The sequence below is a fragment of the Rattus norvegicus genome, chromosome 15 (genome assembly GCF_021556685.1).
Source record: "Rattus norvegicus strain SHRSP/BbbUtx chromosome 15, alternate assembly SHRSP_T2T, whole genome shotgun sequence".
NCBI classification, from domain to species: domain Eukaryota; kingdom Metazoa; phylum Chordata; class Mammalia; order Rodentia; family Muridae; genus Rattus; species Rattus norvegicus.
Window position 1 is genome coordinate 85,322,664 of NC_141548.1, and position 16,321 is coordinate 85,338,984.

At 41.2% G+C, this 16,321-nt stretch overlaps 1 long non-coding RNA gene across 2 annotated transcripts in view; it reads right to left on the reverse strand.

Annotated features, from left to right (window-relative positions):
- Positions 1-2,577: 2,577 nt before the first annotated feature.
- Positions 2,578-16,321, reverse strand: part of LOC102546300 (uncharacterized) — a 51,257-nt gene continuing 37,513 nt past the window's right edge. Inside the window, exons 3-11 of one of the 2 annotated variants that reach the window (XR_015638477.1) lie at positions 14,513-14,650; positions 12,585-12,790; positions 11,905-12,225; positions 11,642-11,806; positions 11,150-11,307; positions 6,625-6,749; positions 5,184-5,235; positions 4,387-4,603; positions 2,578-3,849 (exon numbers count right to left, since the gene is read on the reverse strand). This is a non-coding gene — a long non-coding RNA (uncharacterized LOC102546300). Of the gene's footprint in view, positions 3,850-4,386; positions 4,604-5,183; positions 5,236-6,624; positions 6,750-7,429; positions 7,563-11,149; positions 11,308-11,641; positions 11,807-11,904; positions 12,226-12,584; positions 12,791-14,512; positions 14,651-16,321 lie in introns of those variants that run through there. The other variant, XR_015638476.1, reaches the window with a different exon arrangement.

Below are 16,321 nucleotides of genomic sequence, written 5' to 3' on the forward strand. Positions count from 1 at the left end.
ATTTGTTTCTTTCCACAAGGTTTCAAGGACAGCATTTTGTCGTAGGATACCACAGCTTGGTAACCTAAACGGGGAAGAATGTGGGCTCTTCCTCTCCAGTCTTAATTCCTAATACTAATTCTTCTATAACAGCCAGTAGACATGTCTTTATCTACATGCATACATATATGCAAATACCTATGGGTTTCGGAGTGAATACAAATCAAAAGATGCTGTGATGGAGTCCAGGGGGCTTCAGGGGAAGAGGTTATTGATGAGATAAACAACCAGGTCAGTTGGGGGGAGCTGCGACTATAGCTGCTGCTCGAGCAGATGCGAGCAGGTTTGAGAAGCTGCTGAGTTCAGCTGTGGGTGAAAAGCCAAACCAGAGTCTGAGATCAGGAAATGGTGGGTTAGGATCCAGACAAACACATGAATGTACAGGCAGTTGAACTGGCTGTGTGTGTTAGCAGCGGGGGACAGGGCTGAGTCAGAGCTCTAGGAATAAGCGTCCACAGTACTTGATGTGACCACCACCTATCAGGAGAGAGGATGCTGTGATGCCATGCCATCTTGGAATTAGGTGTCTGTCACTTGATGGGGTCCAAGAGCGGCAGTTACAGCCTTCCATCAATGGTCGGTCCAACAAGCTCTTGGGCCTTGTTTCCCTAATATTATTTTAATGAGCCAATGTACTCTTACAGTTTCAATTCACCCCAATTAATTTATAGAATGCCTTTCTTTCTATTCTCAGAATAAAACATTCACCTGTCTGTGATGGATGTGGGGCGTCTGAGAGATGATGCTGTTTCTGGATCTACCCAGGAGCTGTAGTCATCTTTCTCCTTCAAAATGGAGTCAAAGTTGCTTCAAGGTGGTGGCTCCTAAGACAGTTCACAGCCTAGAAAGCCACCGTTTCTACAACAGTGACTAACTAGAGAAGGACAGAGCCTGATCTCAACAGGCTCTGATGGCTAATTGTAACTGTCGACTTGATGGGTATTTAGGATCACCATGGATACATCATCTGATCACATTTGTGATGAATTATCTAAAGATGGGTTAATTTAAGAATAAAGCCCTGCCATGAGTGCGAACTTTATCATCCCATGGGCTGACGTCCTTGACTGAATAATCAGGAGAAAGCAAGCCGAACACAAGTATTCATCACTGCCTGTTGCTGACAGCTTCCACCAGCTTCCTTTTGACAGTGGGCTGTGTTCTCCAAACTGTAAGCCAAATTAAATCCTTTCTTCTTTTCTTAATGCTCCTTAGCCAGGTGTCCTGTCACAGCAACTAGGTGTGTAACCAGTACAAAGGCCACAAGAATGCAAGAGGATACAATAGTAAAAAAGACATTACTAGGCGCTCGGAAGGCAGACAGTAAGGAGCAGAGAAAGCTGGACACCAAATACAGAGACAAGAAGGTGACAATGAAACGAGCTGTCTCTTTCTGTAAGAACCCAGAGTAGCCCAGGCACTAGAGACACCAGCAAGCTAGATGAGCGGGAGTATTGAATTCCTGTGATAAGTCAGACGGTTCAATTCTCTTTTCCATTTAACACACCCAGGCAACTACCTTTTCCCCGCTGTAGCAGATGACCAGAGATTCTGACGCAGATTGCAGTCAGAAGGACTCCAACCCTTCTTACCCAGTGTTCTGGAGGAGATGTAGTCCGATGCTATAAAACATCCATTGCATATCATTCATCAACTTGTGATATAAATTTCTAAGCCAGGACCAACTGTGTCACATTCTTGGGAGAACTGGGGAAAATGGCACATCACCCTAATGCTTTTCAGTAAAGGACTGTGTAGGTTTTCCTTTGGGAATATAAGTAAGGGATTATCTCCATTAGTCATAAGTCCACCCCAGTGTCCAGAGCACCATTCCCTGTATGTGAGATCCTGGGTTGATATAAAAAGCCTTAACATGCATACATTGGTCTAGTCCTCTCTGTCTCGACTGTTAATATAAGGTGACTGTGTTCTTTAAGTTCCTGCCACCTTGACCTTCCCATGACGATGGACTATGACCTGGAGCTGTCATCCAAGTGAGCCCTTTATCATTGTAGTTGCTCTTGCTGGCACACTTCCCAGCAAGAGGGAATGACACTAAAATAGAGAGTAAAACTGGGCCAAGCTAAGACGAACACATAGTTTAAGATCAGAGACCAATGCTAAAACCAAATAGAAAAGTAGTCCCTGTGGACTACAACGAACTTATACAAACTGTAAAAGTGGAAGTCTTTTTCCTGTCAAAAGTCTTGTTGAATTATTTGACCTTTGAACCTGTATACACATACCCTGGTGATCATAATGTGTGTGTTATTAAAAACAAGGTATTCTGAGAACAGGCATATACTATACTATATTATACTATACTCCTTGGCATAGAAGGTATTTTTTTAATATTTACTGTTTTTAATACATTTGTATTTTTGGAATATTTAAATGTCTTTTGATTCTTTCCCAATCCCCCTTGATTTTTTTAAAAAATAAGATATGAGTATAAAAAGAAAGATGGAGAAGAACAATAAAAGGAATAATTAGGTTTGACTAAGTTCACAAAATGACAAGGTTCAGGGACAAGCCAGTTCCATAACTTGTTTTAGTTTATGAAAGTTACATTCATACTCTGAAAGGGTATGTGGCAGCATCAGTGAGGATATGGCATGGAAGAGCTATACCACAAGCATTCAGAGTCTCCAGAACCAAGACCTAGCATTCCTATAAATGCTGTTAAACTTAAGGCAACGAGACGAAATGGCTCCAAAGAATCCCAAAGAACCACAGAAGAAGTGTAGCGCCACTGGTCTACATTCAATGGAGAAGGTAAGGAACAAAGAGCTGCAGCCTAGGAGAAAACTCATAACCTTCAGCTAGTTTTAAAACATCAACAAAGGTGGAATTATGAAAAGACCTTAGCTGTGGCCCTTTCTGTGTTCTTTCGATGAAACCACCCTATGGATGCCATAATATCTATCTTCTAGGGACAAGTAGGTCTCAGGACTGACGTGATACAAGGGGTAGAATATAATTTTCCAGGTGCTTTGACTTAGCCAATGTTTAAACCTCTTTAGGATAGTGACTCGTGTCATCACACAAGAATTAAGAATTAGAAGGACTGGGATTATACCCAGTGAGTGTGGAGCCAAGGCTAAGAGTCATGCAAGAGGCCATAGCCGTAAAGGGCAGCTAACAGACAGAGGCTACACAAGATGCTCGCCCTGTGTTGTGGGAAGATGCTAGACACTGTGTAGGGTTCTTACCATACAAGCGTAAGTGACAAATCCCAGCATTTCAATGTCTTTGATGATATGATAGAATAAATGTGCATTTTGGGGTCTTAACAACTTGCTTTAAGTTTCAATCCTGCTAGGTACTGCTATTATTAAATTCTTCATTCAAAGTGGAGGCATTGCCATAATAAATAGTAGGGAGGAAGACATTATAGATTTTTCCATTTAAAGTCTGACCTACCAGTGTAAGGCCATACTACCCTGAATGCTTCTGATCATGCAAGATATGACCTACAGGAAAATCTGATAAATTATAAATCAGATGACTTCATAGTTTAAGCTGTCTCATCTCTAGTGTGTCTGTAGAATATGCATTCAGGGGAAGGGTGCTATTCTAAGACTACATTAAAAACTATCCTCTTACGTCTATGCTTTTCAAGACCAAGATAGACATTAAATATGGTGTGGGTCACAGTAGACAGTGGACATCTTAGCCGCAGCCACTCTCTCCCTCTTAGTCACAAGATGCTGACTGGAAGGTAAGACGTGATTCGGCAGGAGGAGAGCAAAACCTTGGAAGTTCCATTCATATCCTTACAATCCTGGAGAAATTGTCACTTCACAATTTCTAAGAGAAAGGGAAGAGGAAAGGGTAAGGTTGGATCTTTTAAAACTGGGTCTTTCCCCAGGGGAATTGGCACTTAGTTTCAAGAACTAGAAAGCAATACCTAGCAATACATTCTTACTAGTTGTGTAAGTCCCCCTTGCAATTGATTCCACCCCCTAAAGCAGTATCCCACTCTTTGAAAAACACTATTTAATGACATTGTCTACCTTGGAAATTAAAAACAAACAAAAATGTTTTATCTGTAAGGTGGCTGATGACATTGAGTTTAAATTCCACACTTGTGCGTGCAACAGTTGCCAGTCAACTCTAACACCAGAGATAGTTTAGTTGGAAACAATAACAGAGATATAGAGTGATGTATATCCACGTCCTTAGTATGAGAGGGAGAGGCATTTGGGGCTTATTGTGGTGACCCACTCCTAGTCAATAGGCACAAACCAGTCACATCAAAGAGTAGGAAAGGTATCCAGTTCTACCTCATATTATACTATTACATGCAGATCCTAGAGAGTGGGCTATACAGTTAAGAGAACTCACCTCTCTTGCAGAAAACTTTGATTCAGTCCCAGCACCCACTTGGTGTTTCACAAATACCCATATTCCAGTTCCAGGCTACTCGATGATCTCTTCTGACCTTCAAAGGCACTGCATATGTGTTGTACACATCTACTCATGCAAGCACACCAATCACGCCCATACTAAAGTGCAAACATTTCAAAGAATCTTGCATGGATAGGTTTTCTATTCAAATCCACTGAAATGGGAAGAGTTCGGAAATATTCATTGAAGCCACTTACAATTCTGATCGCTAAATGACCCAATATCTGAAAATTGAACAAATGTATCTGACCTTGTTTATGATAGTGTAAACTGAGCTGCCGTATGATAAACTCTATCCAGACCCAGTCACATGGTTCTCCAGAATACTGCAATATTAAAGTAATAGCGAACCCTCAGTGACTTACAATAATAAACATTTATTTTGGCCACAGATCAACTGTGCACCTGGGTAGCCCTTCTGCTCTAGCACAGATTTAACTGAGTTTGGCTGGATCTCTTTGTGGATCTACATCAGCTGGAAGTTGAAAAGGAGGTTGGCTGGTCTTGGTCTCTGCACTTGGTTGGCATATTTGCTCTCTATTTCAATTCAGCAAGTGAAGGGGACTTCTCTTGAAGCAGGTTAGGATTAAGAGAAAGAACAGGACCTCTTGGAACACAGCAGGGTTCCAATGTGTGAGGGCCAAGATTCCAAAGTAGTCTCCAGTTTACATAAGAAGTGCTAAAATTTCACATTGCACAGAACATGCTTACAAGGAAGGATGATAAATACACACCATTTGGGCAATCAGTTTATAATAGCAGTCTCTCAGCATCACAAAATTTACCCTGTGATTAAATCAAAAGAACTTAGTTAATGTCAATATGGTATCCTCAAAGGGAAAACATTAATTGCCAGAGAGCTGCTGAAAGCTGGATAAGGTATAGTTAATGCTAATATCCTTTCTTTCGTTTTGACAGTTCACCACAGTTATTGAAAGAGGAGGTGGGTAGGAGGGGATGTGGTATATCTGTTCTGTTCACGTAACTTTCCTATAAAGCTGAAATTATTTCTAAGCTACTCATTTAGATTTTGGGACCCATGATTAAAAAACTAACTTGGGACATCAGCAGTTTGATGGCAGTGCTCTTGACTCCATCCTGACGGAGACACTCCTGTGAGCTGGGAAAACTGAGCAGCATGAAGACCCCCATCAAGCAGGAAAGGGGCTTGGTCAGAGCCATGTCTCTGCGGGCTTCCAAGGCCCCAGCTCACACCTAGCCTCGGGTTTCAGTTGTGAGATGACAAGAGAAGCAGGGCAGGGGCTCTGTCAGTATCCTTTCTCAATGTGATGGATGACTCAGCTGGCTATGGTAGTTACAGCAAATGACACAGGGCTATTGGGCTGCAAAGCTGGGAACTTGTTTTCCTCCCCATTTAATGGAGTAAAAAGTAGATTTCATCACTTCCTTGTAATTTTGTAAGAGCGATAAAGTGTGTTCTTTTCCCCTGTGTGATACCTTTGAGCCCAATGTTGAGTCAAATGAGAAAGATAAACACAGAGCTACAGTATGAGGCAGTCAGCTTGAACAGTAGACACGGACTTTGTCCCTGTTCAGTCCCCTTCCTTCAAGGAACTCCAAACCCCTTCTAATGTGGTTATCAAGGGATCTCACCCCTACCTTTCCTATTACATCCTCCATGGAGTAAACTAGGACACACATCCCAAGACTAGCTGCTCTGAGCGTCCCTCCCTGGTTACTGGAATTAGCCAAGGGATTTTGATTGCCCTTCAAACTGAGCTAATTATAATTTCTCCATCATGTTTCATATAGGACCACTTGGAAGAGAAGGGTTTTTCTTTCAAATTGTAGCGCCTACTGTAAAGTTATCCGAGACTAAAGACTATCCGTGAGGAAAAACAAAATACAGAGAAAAATATCCTCATCATAAGGCAATTTACACCCCAGATGAAGGCAAATGGGGCCAGGGACACTGCTAGGACTTCAATATTTCTAGCTGGCTTTCTTCTACTTGTAACCCAAACAACCTATCATAATAAGAACACAATATACAAATTGTGGTATTGGAATGAACATATATGAGGATGTGGGTTGGGCTAAGAACCGATAAGGTACTAGGCAATTGTACTGTGTTTCCTTAAGTGGGAGGTCAGTGGTGTTTGTTTAGTAGCAGAATAGCTAGGGAAGATTTTTGCTTGTGTTCTGGAACTCAACTTTGTGTCTGGGGGACCCAGGTGACAAAGTTCAACTGAGGTGACCATGTTTTCCAGTCTTCATTAACTCTCCCAGCAGCTCTACTTCAACCTGTCTCTCTGAGGTCAGAAAGACCAGGTCACACCCTACCAAATAAAAAAGATGACATGAAGAAATGTTACTGCAAGCGTCATCCTTCGGCTTGAAAATAAATAACACGAGGATGTGGTGATACTGATTTCCTAGGTCCTCATCACAGCCTGCTAGCCCTCCATTCCCCACCTGTGAAGGCAAATTCTTCCCCACCTGTGAAGGCAAATTCTTCCACCTTCAAAGAGACATGGACAAGGATGCACCTCTACCTCAGTGTCCCGGCTCAATGTCCCAAAACTGGGAGACAAGAGGAGGAAACTCCCAAACCAAGCTGGATTTCAAGACCACGCTGTCCTGCAATCCTCTGGTCTAAAAGACCAGCTCACCACGTTTCCAGAATCAAACAGGTTGCTCCCTAAGATTTACAGAAGTGTCTCAGGTCCTACAGTTGTATCCAGTTGAGCCATAAATCCCCAGGGCCGGAAACAAAAGGAAAGGAAGCCCAGTATCTCTCTCAGTGGCTCTTTGTAACCTCTGGTAAGCTTGGGGAAAGGACTGTAATCTCCACATCCCAGCCTCTTACCCCATCACCTCCCTGCCAAGCCCCGTAGCATTCTCAGCAGCCATTGGCTATTGCATTTTCACCTCATTTGCTTACATATCTAATTCACGATCGACCCCAAAAAACATCAATAAAGGAAGAGGGTCAGCAATTAAATTGAACTCCCAACCCTTGAACCAAGAAGCTGACATTTTATTTTGAAGGCTTTAAGAGGCTTGTCACCAGTTCCCAGCAGGTTTGAAACTGAAAACACGGACACGGTGTTTTGTAAAGGTAACTGGCACGGTGCATCAGCCGGCGAAGACTGGAAATGAATCGAAAGGTTAGTAAGCAATGGGAGAGTGAGGACGGCTTGAGCTCATAGAGTCACTGTGAGCGAGCGGGAGAAGCACTGGAGGATGGGAGAGCTTATGCAGAATGGAGGGTGTGGCCAGAGAGGATGCTCTGCAGAAGCTGCACACCCTCCAAGAGGCAAACATCAAGCTTTGCGGGCTGTGCATGAATGCAGTCTTCTCTTGTTTTTCCTTTTGTTGGGGGGAAGCAAGAAACAAACAGCTGGGGTTTCTGTCTGAAACGGAAGGAAAGTTTTGAGAATCCCTGTTTATTTTTTTCACTAAAAGAGGATTTGTCCTGAAAATTGTCAAGCTGTATAGATGCTCTTAAGGGATTTTAGCCAGAAAAATACACACAGCTAAAAGTGCGTTGGCTAGCGGCCACATAGAAACCTAAATTTTAGTGGACATTGAGGGGCCTCTAGGTTTTCAGTTAGAAAAAAAAAGGGGGGGTGGGAATTGCTTCCTTTCTGAGTTCTTAATTACCAGGATGAGAATATGGTACAAAGGAATTCTGAATAGCACACAGACTATAGGAACACACAGACTAGAAACACTTACACCAAAACACACTTTGTGTTTACGAAGGCTAGAGGAGATGCCCAAGGGACTTTTTCATTAGCTTCTTTGCAGTGACAGTCATCCCTTTACCCACTGAGATCCTAGAGCATACTCATTCCTCTGCATACTCATTCCTCTTCCTTAGTCAAAGTTTTACTCAGTTACTAAGTAGGGTCAATTAAACGTCCTTTATATCTTAGTAAAATGTAGATTGAGTTTAGCACTTGTAATCCATCCATCACAACAAATATGTGACTGGAGTGAATGCAACATTTTAGTTCATGTGCTTCCTTTAGTTCGTGGAATATTAAGTGCTCACATGTGTGGTAGCCACACACGATCTCCTGTACTATTGGAAACTGCTGGGTTCAGCTGCTAGAAAGTTACAACAAGATTATCTTTCTTATTGGCAAGCCACTTGGCTTCCATGATCTTATGTAGATCTTGTGCGTGCAGGCACAGAAATAGTGAACTCATGTGTGCACCAGAACGCACATGTTGTTCAAGAGCTGTTTTCCCACAGATATCTGATACCTTAGGATCGTTTGATCTTTATCACCTCTTCCACAATGATCCCTGCACTCTCAGCATTGATAAGGAAAGGATTCATGAGTTCCCACTCACGAACTGAGCGGCCATTGACAATCAATGGCTACTAGAAAGAATCTAGTAGAATTTCTTCTGTGATAGAATAGCTTAAAAGCTACCCATCCTCCAGCAGATGGCCCTACGCCCATGCACATACAGAAAGTGCTATGTAGGCTTAGTGAGGGTTTTGTCGTGTTGTGTTTTGTTTTTAGAGCACAACTGGTGAGGAGATGGGGGAAGAATTAAAAGAAAGAGAATCGAAGTAAATTTGATCAAAAACCTGTCGTATGCAGGTATAGGTGAAACAAATGAAGGGAGAAGGTGGAAAGATAACTAGTGGTTAAGAGTGATTCCAGGTATCCAGAGTTCAGATCCCAACACTCAAGTCAGGGGCCTCACAATTGCCTATGACTCTAGATCCTGGGAATCTGATGCTATCCTCCACAGGAGCTCATACACACATAGAAAACACAGACACAGACACACACACACACACACACACACACACACACACACACATGATAAAACTGAAAATAAATCTTTATTATCAAAAAGGAACCTGGGAACTTAGAAGCTTAGAAAAATACACATTTTTTTGTAACTAAAGCATCTAGCACACCCCGGCTAGGTCCGACATTACTATTGATTGCACTTATGCTTCGAACTCCTTCTTACAAAGAGGAAAACTTATTTCTCATCAGCAGTGGGAAGTTGTGAGGCTCTTTCCCAGAAGTGGATTGAAGCTCTTTCCCCAAGTTGGCCAGCTACACTTGAATTCAGGGTATCCACCCCAGAAAGAATGTATTTGTTTCCCACTGGAATGAGTCACGAATTCTAAGCAGAAAAGTTTTCATGTCTTTAAGAGGAGCAGCAGCAAGGAGTTCCATTTTTATCCCAAAATAGTGCAAGAAGCAGACCAAAACTAGAGTCTGTCCCATCTCATTTCCTCTTCTCCATTCCCTGCAACGTGAGAGGCAAGGAGGAACTGACAAAATGAAAAAAAAAAAAACACTTGAACCCTGGCAAAAGGCCACTTGGCTTTGTAGACTCACCAAATAATCTTGGCCAAAAGAAAACGGTCCTTGAAGAACAGTGTGGAACAGTAAAGCCCTCTGGGATGCTCATTAAATGCTCATTATCTGTCTGTAGAGAGTCCTAAACCCCATTGAGTCATGCTGTCCTATTAGTCGCCTCTAGCTCTTTGGACGGCCCCACCCCCACCCCCATCTTCCTCAGAGTCTATCTCTAAACCTCCCACCTCCATCTTCCTCAGAGTCTGTCTCTAAACATAGGTCACTGGTTTTGAGACTTCATCTCTCGAACGCTAACCATGTGGTGATGAGGGATTTTATTAAGTGGTTTACTGTCCATTGTTATTTTTCAGATAAATCCAGACTTACACATGTGTAAATAGCCCAGGATATTTTTTATATAGTTGTTGAGGATGGGCCAGTTTCCTGTTGGGAATGTTTTTCAGAGTATGTCTTTGACTAATCACTGTATCTGCCCTGGGAAAGGTAAAGGATGCAGCAGTCATTGCACTTGGTGCAGTTCTCTAGCAGGCATTCAGTAGAAGGAGCTACTCTACTGTGCGCTTTGGGAAACATAAAGCTGAGGACACAGTCCCTGCTCTTAGCTTCTACTCAAGGAAAGGGAGCAAAGCAAAAGTCTATAAAGATTTCAGTTGTTAGCCAAAGCAGAAAATACTGAATGAATGCAACTAGGAGAACATAACTGAAAGGGTATTTTAGGAAGATCTTCATACTGGCAGATGGAGGAAAGGGATCAAAAAAAAAAACACAAAATCATTAGGAGAAATGCATTACTAAAGATTCCACAAGAAACAAAGACAAGAACCAGTGAAAGATGCCAATTAAAGATATATGGACAAACATCAGATAGATAGATAGATAGATAGATAGATAGATAGATAGATAGATAGATAATAAATAGATAATTAGATAATTAGACAGATGATAGATTATAGATATATAATGATAGATTAGATAAATGATTAGATGATCAGATAGATGATATATTATAGATACAGAAATAGATGATAGATTAGATAGTAGATAGATGATTAGATAAATAGATGATATATTATTGATATACAGTGATAGATTAGATACTTAGATGATTAGATAGATATTATAGATATGTAAATAGATGATAGATAGATAGATAGATAGATAGATAGATAGATAGATAGATGATAAGCAGTCATTATAAAATTGGCTTGTGGTATCACTGAAGGTGATTCCCATAATCTGTGTACAAAGTAAAGAAACTGTGATCCACATTTAAGAAAAGGTCAGTATCTAAGCTCATTGTTAATGCAAAGAGAGAGAATTCACTCGTCTGTCCTTCTGTTCTATCCAGGCCTCTATTTAAGTGAGATGATAACCACCTGTGTCAGGTAAGATCCAACGATGTCCCTAGTCTAGTGACTCAAACACTAACTTCTTCTGGAAGTCCCATCACAAGCACACTCAGGAATGTTAACCAGTCTGCAACCCAGTTAAGGTGACAAATAAGATTAACCGTCCTGGAGGCTGCTGGAAGAATCTAGGAAACACAGCAAAAGACCTGGGTTAAGGAGGTTTGTACAGGGGGAAGGCAGAAAATCTATGAAGACATTTGTATTGTAGAAAATGCATTAGGTGAGGATGAGGGACAGCGAAGAAATATGAACAAGAAAGTGAGACCCTGCCTCTCGCTGATTGGTGGGGAGCAGTGCTATTCACTGTTGGAGGGGACAGCAGAGGTGAAGGGCTTAGGGTCAGCTTGAGCATGGGAGCATGGAAGATGGTTGGGGACCTAGGAAAATACTATAAAAGGACAAAGGAGACCAGACAGAGAACCAGCAGCATGACAGGCAAGGCTTGAGCACAACCCTCACCCTTTCAGGGCCTGGACCTTCTTCTGCTGTTAGACAGTCCCGCACATTTCAGCTCTGGATCTCCGGACATTTTACCTGTGTTTCCTCAGCCTCTTGAGTCTTTAGCTATGTTGTAAGAGTAGAGGTGCACCAGCATCCTCCCTGGTTTTGACTTCTCAACTTAGACTGTAGGAAAGGTTTTAGATGGTCAGTTCTGGCAGAGCTCAGCCTCCAACTCACTGCAAGCCCATTGCCCTAATAAATCCCTTAAATCAGTCCCTCACCCCAAGCACACTCTGAGGGCACATCTTGGTTGTCACCTTGACTGGGTGTAGAATAAGACAAGAGACAAGGGACTTTTTCCACTGAGTTAATTGATGTGCCTAAAGGTGGGCACCATCCAGTGGCAGCCCAGGTAAAAGGAGACTTTCGTCTGCTGGTCTTCATCTTCCTGGAACATTCAACTACCCTGCTGCTGCCTGCTTCTGCTGTTGGTAATATCAGAAGCCAGCTTCCTCAGGATTCGAATGTGGAGTGAAAACCAGTGGTCTTTCTGGAATCCTCTAGGCATTCAGTACCAAACTGGGACTTCTGAGGGATCCAGACTTAGGGACAGAACAGTTACCAGGTTAGTTCATCCAGTGTAAAGATAGCCACAATAGAACTATGAGGACTGTATCATCAAATAAATTGCTTCTTAATATACAAAGACTAATTCTATCAGTTTGGTTCCTCTAGAGAATCCCAACATGCATGTACATTTACCGACACACACACACACACACACACACACACACACACACACCTCTAGAGAACACTAACATGCATGTGCATTCACACACAGAGAGAGAGAGAGAGAGAGAGAGAGAGAGAGAGAGAGAGAGAGAGAGGATATATTTATTCAGTGAAAAATAGTCTTTCAGGCAATAGAAATAATTGAAGTAATTCTCTTGGAAAAATTAACCTGAGCAATGAAGAGGCCTAGACTGTAAAAGGTTAACAGTGTGGTCTAAACAGTGTCTGGGATGTGGCAAAGACTCAAGTCTCCAGACCCTACAGCCATTTCCCGTAACAAGAAGGAACTTTGCCTGCATTTAAATTTGTTCTCTCTCTCCAAGTCTTCTTCCTTTAGTGGACTCCACAGCCTCCATAAAGGTCTTGAGCAGATACCTAAGTGCAGAAAAACAACACATGGGCACCCACAGCATTGTTTGACTAATGCCCAGAGCCAATCCCACGTTATTCCAGTTTATCAAAAAATTACAATAACCTGGTAAAACTGCTTTAGAAAAGGAAATCAAAGAAGAAAGCTAAAATAGAAAAAGTAAAAGAAAATGTAAATACTTTGAAAATAAATATAAATGGCTTGAAAATTATTTTCTTAATCACATATAACATAAAATGAAATTCATAGTACTGACTTCTGTTATTTAGACAACATTAATTAGAGCTACAGTTTATCAAAGTATCAGTCTTTACCAGAGGCTGTTTCATTTTCATCTTCACAAATAACTATTTGATACAGGAAAAAAACACACTTCGAAAGATTAAGCCATTTATCTGATGCTTCTCGGCACATGACGGATTCAGACTTTAAGTCCAGATCTAGCTTTCTGTCTGTTGTTTGCCCTTAAGCTCTTTGCCACTCTGCCCTTTGAAATGTTTGCCAAAGAAAGCTCAAAACAAGCTAGAAAGAACAGCAGAGTTTATCTTCTTTTAAGAGTAATAAACAGTGATTTTCTTGTGGCCGTACAAGCCATTATAGCAGACAGTTGTCTTTTACTTGGAGCCACAAAGAAAACCCACCAACACAAATTACAGCTCCCGATCACAGCTGAACTGTTTGCAAAGAACAAGAAGTTCTTATTGCCCTGGAAATAAAGACTGGAGGAGAGGAGAGAGTGGGGAGGGAGGAACTGCCATTAACCTCACTTATTTCAAATAAGCACTTTGATGAACAAAAGCAATCAGAAAGTTAGAATAAGCCAAATTCTAATGGGTGTGTGTGCCTTGTGCCTTGCGTGCCTTTATTCATATAGGAACTCACACAGAATGGAGGTGGGGGCTCTGAAAAGTCAATAGATGAAATTCACAGACTGCAGAGGGCTTTCATTTTAACTTCCAGACAACTACCCCTATGACATAGAAGATTGTTCATTGGCTTTTTCTTTAGATTAAAGCCTTGAGGTTGATTGTTTTATGAAGATGGTTAGTTGATAGAAGTTGGTATAATAGAGGAGCAAAACGACTATATTTTTAATGTTTTTACACTTTTACTTATGAATGAGGAATGTGAATGCACATGCCACCACATCCATTTGGAAATCAGAGGACAACCTTTGAAAGTTGATTTTCTCTTTCAGCTATATGGATTGTGGAAATTGAACTTGGGTAGTCAGTCTCTATGACAACTACTTATATCAACTGAGCCATCCTGTGACCTAAACATGATGGTATTTTTAAACAGAGACTTTAATCTGTTTAACATTAGTATCTCCTTTGCTATGATTATTCATAACAACAATGAATAATAAATGGGATTATTTTATGATCCATCTCAAGTAAATTTCAAGCTTGATGAGAAAGGCTCACCAGAAAGGGACCCCTGAGCTGAATTAAACTAAACACTCATGCTACTTGGGAAGGAATTAGAGGAGAAAGGAATGACCCAAAAGGTGGTGAAGATCATGGTTAAAGGAGCACATGGAGTAGGGCCATGTAGCCAGTGAGTCCCAGGACTTGCCTGGCTCTACTCCTTCAAGCCTAAGATACTAAGTGAGTATGGAATGCATTAGGTGGATTCTATTGATCAACCCCAGGTTCTCCTACTTGCAAGGCAAACTGTTTACCAGCTGAAACTGACACGTTTTTCTTGGTCCCATGATTCCTTACCTTTCTCCAGTCTTGTTGACCAAAATGTTTCATGGTATCTTCTGAATTATAAAGCCTTGGCCAAGGCTATCATGATGTCAACTTAAATAGATGCAGGGTATGTCCCATTAATTACATGTGACCTCTTCAGACAAAGACCTAGAATGAATCAAGGGGTAAAGCATAACCAGAAGAGACAAGCATGGAATGAAAAGGCCTAGAAGGAAAGAGAAGGAAATATGCACAAATACAGAAAGGACTCCAAATGGAATAGCTATTGTTTAAACTTTGTATTTGTGTTAATAAAACAGGTTGAACAGCTCAAGCAGTGTTAAAAGGGAGAAATGAGAAGCAAATCTTAAAAATCTTACCCTAGACCCTTAAAATTGTAAGTTAAAGAGTTGTAATATTTTGGTTGTGAGCCTCGCCTTTAAAACCTGATCCATCTATACAATTATGAATAATAAAAGAACTTCCAGAGGTATCATCATCCCTGATTTCAAACTTCACTACAGAGCTATAGTAATAATAACTGCATTGTTTGGCATAAGAACAGACATTTTTGATCAATAAAGTTGAATCAAAGACCCAGACATAAATTACACGCCTGTGGATACCTATAAAGAAGCCAGATGGGGGCTGGAGGGATAGCTCAGTGGCTAAGAGCACTGACTGCTCTTCCAGAGGTCCTGAGTTCAAATCCCAGCAACCACATGGTGGCTCACAACCATCTGTAATGGGATCTGATGCCCTCTTCTGGTGTGTCTGAAGACAGCTACAGTGTACTTGTATATAATAAATAAATAAATAAATCTTAAAAAAAAAGAAGCCAGAAATATACAATTTAAAAAAGGAAGCATCTTCTTCAACCAATCATCCTGGTCTAATTGAATGTCTGCGTGTAGAATAATACAAATAGATTCATAACTATCACCCTCCACAAAACTCAAGCTCAAGTAAATAAAAAACCTCAACATGAAACCAGATACACTGAGCCGGACAGAAGACAAAATTGGAAATAGCCTTGAATGCATTGACACAGGGCACGACGTCCTGAACAGAACACTGACAGTCCAGGTTCTAACTAAGATCAACAATTAATAAATGGGACCTCAGGAAACTGAAAAGCAAAGGACATCATCAACAGAGCAAAGTGGCAGTCTACAGACTAGGAAAATTTTTTCACTAATCCCACATCTGATAGAGGGCCAGTATCCAAAACACATAAAGAACTCAAGAAACTAGACGGCAACAAACCAGATAATCCAATTAAACATGGGGTACAGATCTAAACAGAGAACTCTCAACAGAGGAGCATCAAAGTGGCCAAGAAGCACTTAGAGAAATGTTGAATATCCTTAGTCATCAGGGAAATGCAAATCGAAATGACTCTGAGTTTCCATCTCACGCCCATCAGAATGACTAAGATCAAAAGTTCAAGTGACAGCTCTTGCTGATGACGATGTGGAGTGAGGAAAACACTCCTCTATTGCTAGTAGAAGTGCACATTTCTACAAGTACTTTGAAAAATCAATATGACAGTGTCTTAGAAAATTGAGAGCCAATCTACCTCAATACCTAATTCCAAAGCTCCTGGGAATATACCCATCCTACCACAAGTCCACTTGCTCAACTTTGCGCCTTACATCTTTACTCGTAATAGCCAGAAACTGGAAACAACGAAGCTGTCTATCAACCAAAGATTGGACAAAGAAAATGTGGTCCATTTACTCAATGGAGAATTATTCAGCTGTTTAAAGAAATGACATCCTGAAATGTGTAGGCATGGATGAAAATCAAAACAATCATGCGGAGTGAAGTAGCCCTGGC